Consider the following 6,584-nt stretch of genomic DNA (forward strand, 5'->3'; position numbering starts at 1 on the left):
AAAGAACAGTAAGTTTCGAAGCCCATCCTGTCTTCTCCCATTTAGCTGTCGCTGCAAATCTTTCAAATCTTTGTAAATAAGCATCCAAGTCGTCCTTGCCATCGACAAATGAGGGAAGCTTGGGTGTCTTGGCCCTATCCTCTCTCACTTCAGGACGCCCGTCAGCATTCTCCACAGCCAAACGTGCAATCTCCAGCTCATGTTCTCTTTTTGCTGCTTCAATAGCCTCTTTCTGTTTCAACAGCTCGGCTTCCATCTCCAATTTTCTTAGTTCGCGTTCTTGTCGCCTAGTTTCTCTCCCTTCGTTCTCTCTTCTTCTATCTTCTTCAAGTAATCGACGTTTCTCTTCCTTTTCTTCTTCAAACCGCCTACGCTTTTCTTCTCTTTCCTCTTCCAATCGTCTACACTTTTCTTCTCTTTCCTCTTCCAATTGTCTGCGTTTTTCTACTTTTTCTTCCTCTTCCCTCACAAACTCGAGAAGTTTTTCTCCTTCCAACCCGAATTCTTTTCCCATCTCCAAAAGCTTTTCCATTTCCATAGCAGTATTTCACAGCAAAAACACAATATACTCTCTTGTACAGTTCTCCTTACTTTAGCTGTAACTGCTTCTTGAATTGTCCTTTCCTGGTTTCTGTAGTCGGCAAACAAATGAATTCCTCTCCCGGACAGGCCCCCAATGTTACGAGTTCGAATGTTTTGAGGAAAGGTAGTTTGCAAACTAAACTGAACGCAGGGTTGTCGGAACAACAACAAGAAGATTTATTCCAAAATGAACGTACAATCAGTGGCAAAAGTCTGGGGACACTCACCATTTGAAGTTGGGTTCCGTACTGAGTTTGAAAAATTGCCCCCTCCCCCCCAGAACAAGGTGGCCAATATTTAACATACATTTCTTTGTCTATTTCAACATTGATTTGGGGGGAGGGGGGGAGTTTTATTTTAGAGTTTTCAGTGGAATTTTGACAGTTATGCTGAGAGGTTTTCAGGCCCATTCTGACACTAGCGTCCCAACTACTTTTGCCACTGATTGTACATTAAGATCACATCTAGTACGACCGAAAGATGCTGTCGAGCCGACTAAACAAGATGTCGTGGCTTACAGGATTCCCTGTGAATGCGGTAAAGTCTACATCGGCGAGACTGGAAGGCCTATGCAAGATAGAATCAAAGAACATGAGCGAGACATCCGACTTGCCCATACCCAGACCTCCGCCGTTTCAGAACACGCTAACAACACCGGACACACCCCGCTTTGGAACGAAATAAAATTTATTGATCGTGATCCTCATTGGTACACACACGGAGGGTCAAAGAAGCGATTCACATAAGACTTCACCCTAACAATATCAACAGGGATAGTGGAATAGAAATTCAAGGTAAAGGCAGGCAGAGTGCAAACACTTGCCTGTGAAATACAAAGAAAGGGCAAGGACAATACCCCGAAAAAGCATCCTGTCATCTTTAGTAGCGCGAAAACGAGAAGCGCCAAGCGACGAGTTTCTATCCCTGTCCTGCTTCCTTGACACATTCTGTTTCTTCTCCTTCAAGGCTCTTTCCTGTGCTTTACGAATTCGTTTCTCGTCTTCGGAGTCACTGGCAAGCTCCTCTGTCTGGTACTCTTCAACGGCGAGCCAACCTGCTTCGCTTTTGTCGGCGAGTTTGATAATCTTCTGCTGGCGTTTAAGATTCTTACTTAGCTCAGCGACCTTCTCCTCTGCTTTTTCTGTTTGCTTGGCGGCTAAAAGGTCACTTACTTCGTCAAGGGTTCGGCAAAGTTCGGAGTTTAAGATAAAATTGATCCTTGTTTCCCGCGAACTTCAACTTCTCTGCTTCGGCTACTCTGCTTAACTTTTGAGTCTCAGTCGCCGTACGGGACACGAGGCCGGACGAAAGACTTTCGACTTTCTCGTCTAGATAGTTCTTGAAACGTTCAAATACGTCTACGACAGTATCAGTATGAGATGTGTTGTCTCCGTCCTCGGTTGATGTCCTATGCTCTGGAGAGAACGGCATAACGAAAAGAAAACAATTCCTCTGCAACAACCGCCGAGTAGCTTCGCACGTGATGACTACCTTGATATGATATGATATGATATGATATTTTATTATTTATGCACGGTAAAATCATCAGCTAAGATTACAAACAATGCTAAAATCTAAATTACAAAAGGTAAAATTTTAAAATGATTACAATAAAATACAATTACTATAATACTATATTAATTCTAAAGCTGCTTTCCATGAATGCCGTGCTTTATACTAAAATATGTCTTTAATCAGATTTTTGAAAAGCCCAAGAGACTCTGCTTGTCTCGCTTTGAGGGGTAAGCTATTCCAGACAGTAGCACCTCTATAGCTGAAGCTGTTTCTATAATAATTTGTCCGTGGAAACGGAACATTAAGCTTTCTTTCAGAGTCTCTTAAACTATAAACAGATTCGCGGTTTGTAAATTTAGAACATAGATATTCCGGTGCTAGCCCCTGAAGACACTTATAGACCATTGTGGCCAGCGCAATTTGTTGCTGGCTAACTAGATTTTTCCAGCCTAAAATTTTGAATAGCTCGCTAGCATTTGCATCAAAATTAGAGAAGGTCAAAACTCTGGCTGCTCTATTTTGCAGTTTTTGTAATTTGTCATGTAACGTGATACCACAGTTTCCCCAGACGACATTGCAGTAGTCAAAGTGCGGTTGAAGTAAAGCGTGATAAATAGAGTGCAATGTCGTCTGAGGAACGAGATGCCTTATACGTTTGAGGGCTCCAATTCCAGAAGCTACTTTCTTTGTCAGTTTATCGACATGGCTACTCCAGTTAAGATTATTATCAATAAGCACGCCCAGGGATTTAGCAACAGAAACTTGAGTGATAGGAGCACCATTAATCTCGGGAATTGGAGGATTTGTGAGAGCATACAACCTCTGCCTTGATCCAATCAGCATAAATTCGGTTTTTCTCATGTTCAGGGTAAGTTTGTTTGCTATCAACCACTTTTTAACATTTTCTAGATCATGGTTAAGTCTTGATTCTATGTCGCCTGTATTGTCACTCGCATATGTTAGGTGGGTGTCATCTGCGTACATCCATGGCATACAATTCGTTAGACAGTTTGGCAGATCATTGATATATAGCAAAAACAACAATGGACCCAAAATAGTCCCTTGAGGGACGCCGCAACTTAGTGAGCAGGTTTTAGAAAGTGATCCATTAATAGAACACTTTTGAGTGCGGTTGTCCAAATAGGACTTAAACCAGTTGTAAGAAATGCCATGTATGCCGTAATTATTTAATTTAGATAAAAGGATCTCGTGATTAACCGTATCAAAAGCTTTTTTTAGGTCTAGGAAAACAACAGCGTTTATTTTTCCTCGGTCAATGTTGTAAGCCCAAGTATCCGTAGCCCCAAGTAAAGCCGTAACGGTGGAATGAATAGAGCGAAAACCAGATTGGCATTTACATATTACGTTATGCTTTGTTAGGTACGCATGTAATTGGTTATAAACTATTCTTTCGAACACTTTGGCTATAACCGGGATAACGGAAATTGGGCGGTAATTGTTTAGGTCATCACGTTCCCCTTGTTTGAATAGTGGAGTGACCCGTGCACACTTCCAGTCGTCTGGGAACACACCTACATTTAATGACTGATTGAAAATATAGCACAGCGGTTTGCAAATAAGATCCGCGCATTCACGAATAAGTCGAGAAGAGATTTTGTCAAGGCCGACTGCCTTTGATTTTTTCAGTTTATTCAGCAGTGAAAATACTTCATTTGTGGAGGTTGGGCGGAACTGAAACTCCTTGACGCTAAATACTCTTATATACCTATCTGGGGTCTCCAGAGACCCCACGCGCTAACACAAATGTGTTAGCGCTACGACTGGAATGCTCACGCTAAACTTCCGAAGGAAAATACATAAGCATGGATGCCCACGATCAAGAAACACAACAACAGGAGAACCATACGACAGCGGACCGCCGAAGGAACAACACACCGAAACAGCGAGGATCGAAATGCACCAACCACAGCTGCTGAAAACCAACCAATCACAGCGGAGCATCCTCCTTAAAAGGTGACGCGTAACCAGTCAACCTCATCGCCTGATGAAGACTAGCAGTATGCAGTCGAAACGTCGCGATCTACATCACAAGTGACCACATCGTGAGACAAACGAGAATACTTTATTATTACTATTTGATAATGCTGTATTATCACTCGCCAACAAGCAACATCAATTCAATATTACTTTTCTTTGGATTTCAAAACTATGTTAACCAAACACTAAGCGACCAAAGTTTTAAGCTTTGATTTCAAAAATACACCTGTTTATTTTAACTGGAAATTTCCTACTTAATGGTCCGCCATTACTAACTTTAAGTTCTTGAGAGCTGGTTCGAGGAGAAAATGACGTCAAAGGCTCACTGGTTTAAAGGGAACCTCTACTTCAACAAAAAAATAACTTTAAATCACAGGAAATAATCGTTACAGTCAAGTCAGTCCAAAGTATTTTCAAAGGAAGTGTAAGTATCCGAAATAATAAGTTTTAGAATCGCCTATTTTTGTTTTCGAATTTCGTGGGCGCCGCCATCTTGAATAATTGTGACGTGTTACGGTTGCCTTATTATTAGACAAAAGCTCTTTGGATCAGAACAATAGGACAGCCGTAACACCTCACAATTATTCAAGATGGCTGCGCCCGCGAAATTTGAAAGTGAAATTTAGCAGATAAGCGATTTTAAATTCATAATTTCCTTCGGTTTAAACTGAAGCAGTAAGAGTGCAGGTTAACTTTAAGAAAGCAATGCGTGTGTACGCCGCACAATTGATATGAAGCACGGGAGTTTTGGGCTTTCAGACTTTTAAACTCGCGTTTTGCATTTGTAATAAGCTGCATTCACAAGCTGAAATTTTAAACTAATGAGATTTTGACTACACCAACCCTCTTAGGTCCAATCGTTCAGTTTTGAACGTGAGTAGTGGTTGACCTTAAAATCCAAAACTTACACTCAAAGTAAACGGCCTTTGGATAAAATTCAAAGCTCAATTTTTTGCCAGTCAGGTGTTAAGCAAAGACAATTTCAAAATCTGAAGCAAAAATGAAAGTGAATTGTTTTTTCTACTTTCTCAAATCCCATAATACACCTCGTTTACCACGCAAAATTTTGCATAGGCATTGTTTTGGATTTCTCTTGGGACATCTTCATATCCGAGGAGAAATTGCAAACAATAATTTATGACAATTTTGGGGGTAAACAAGATGTATTATGGGATATGAGAAAAAAACTCTTCATTTAACTCTCATTGATGGGAAACGTGTTTTCTTTTTTTAGCCCAGATGAAATTCAGTAACGAAAAGAGAGGACCGATGGCATCATTTTTTTCTTTAGAAAAGTTGTTTATTTACGCGATTTGCATAAAGAATGGAGGATGCATTTTTTTGCACGATGATACAACCATCAGCGTAATTGAACTATTCAAGTTCTGAAAATGAAACTCAAATTCGCTGTATGAATTATCCCTACCTGTTTTTTGAGTGCGAGAAATAGTCTACGAATATGTAAAATGCGCAGCGGGTGAAATCAATTTCCGCGTTCTAGTCTGTTTCAGGCGTTCACTGAAGTGGAAAGAGGAAAAGTCTGCTACGAGCCTAGAAGGCCCACCAGGCCGGCGCTTATCTCCGGTTTCTGTAGCATGAAGCGACTAGGAGTATTTCTACTCCCCCCTGGATGGGATGCTAGTGTTTCATCCCATACCGACAAAGGATATCCAATTCAATTTTATTTGCGCTGATGACAGACACCTTCCGTATCCGTTCAGAGCCAAGATGAAGCATCACAAAAGCCGGCTGACGGTTAATCTTATTCCTGATTGCGTCAATAGCCTAAAACTTCCTTCCTTCCTTTTTTGAGCAGTTTTGAGGGCAACAAGTTTCTTTTCTCTCTGTTTAAACATGAGTATCTTAAATTTGTTGTTGGTCGTCTCGCTCACTGTTCTGTCTTATCGAGGGCAAGGGATTCATGCAGCAGGTAAGCATAAATCCGAAATATATATTTTCCAATAAAGAGGATTACACTATATTTTCAGAGAAGCAAGCTTTACCGATATTTAAAAGAGGGTAGCATTTTACAAGAAAAAACGGTTTCTTTTAATACAAAAATATTAGCTCGCAAGTATTGTGCTTCATTATTTTTGCCTAATTGCAATTATTTTGGCATCAGATACCTCCTTTATCTCCTGCTATCGATTTGTCGTGTTCTCATTTCCCACTATCCTTGACTTGTTATTCACGGTTCGATTCTTAAATTAATTGAGGAAACTTTGATGATCAACGAAGGTTGAACCGTGCATGACTGGAAAACGGTTGGTTAACTCCGGTCAACTAATGAGTTCTTATCGGGGCAGAACAAATATTGCTAGTCTGTGGCTATTTTTGGTCATGAACTCGTCGTTCAACATAACGAGTTGCATTGTCAGCCTGCGGCATTCTTCTCGCCGGCTTCGCCGGCTCGCGTTTTCCGTGCCTAAAAGTGAGCCTGCTCGCAGGCTATGTCAGCATTAAGGTACCTTTTTGTTGATTTAACTTGT

General features: G+C 40.9%; 1 pseudogene; it reads right to left on the reverse strand.

Annotated features, from left to right (window-relative positions):
- Positions 1-1,371: 1,371 nt before the first annotated feature.
- On the reverse strand, positions 1,372-2,013 carry LOC138017153 (uncharacterized; annotated as a pseudogene).
- Positions 2,014-6,584: the final 4,571 nt, after the last annotated feature.

Source organism: Montipora capricornis, chromosome 9 (assembly GCF_036669925.1).
Source record: "Montipora capricornis isolate CH-2021 chromosome 9, ASM3666992v2, whole genome shotgun sequence".
Lineage (NCBI taxonomy): Eukaryota > Metazoa > Cnidaria > Anthozoa > Scleractinia > Acroporidae > Montipora > Montipora capricornis.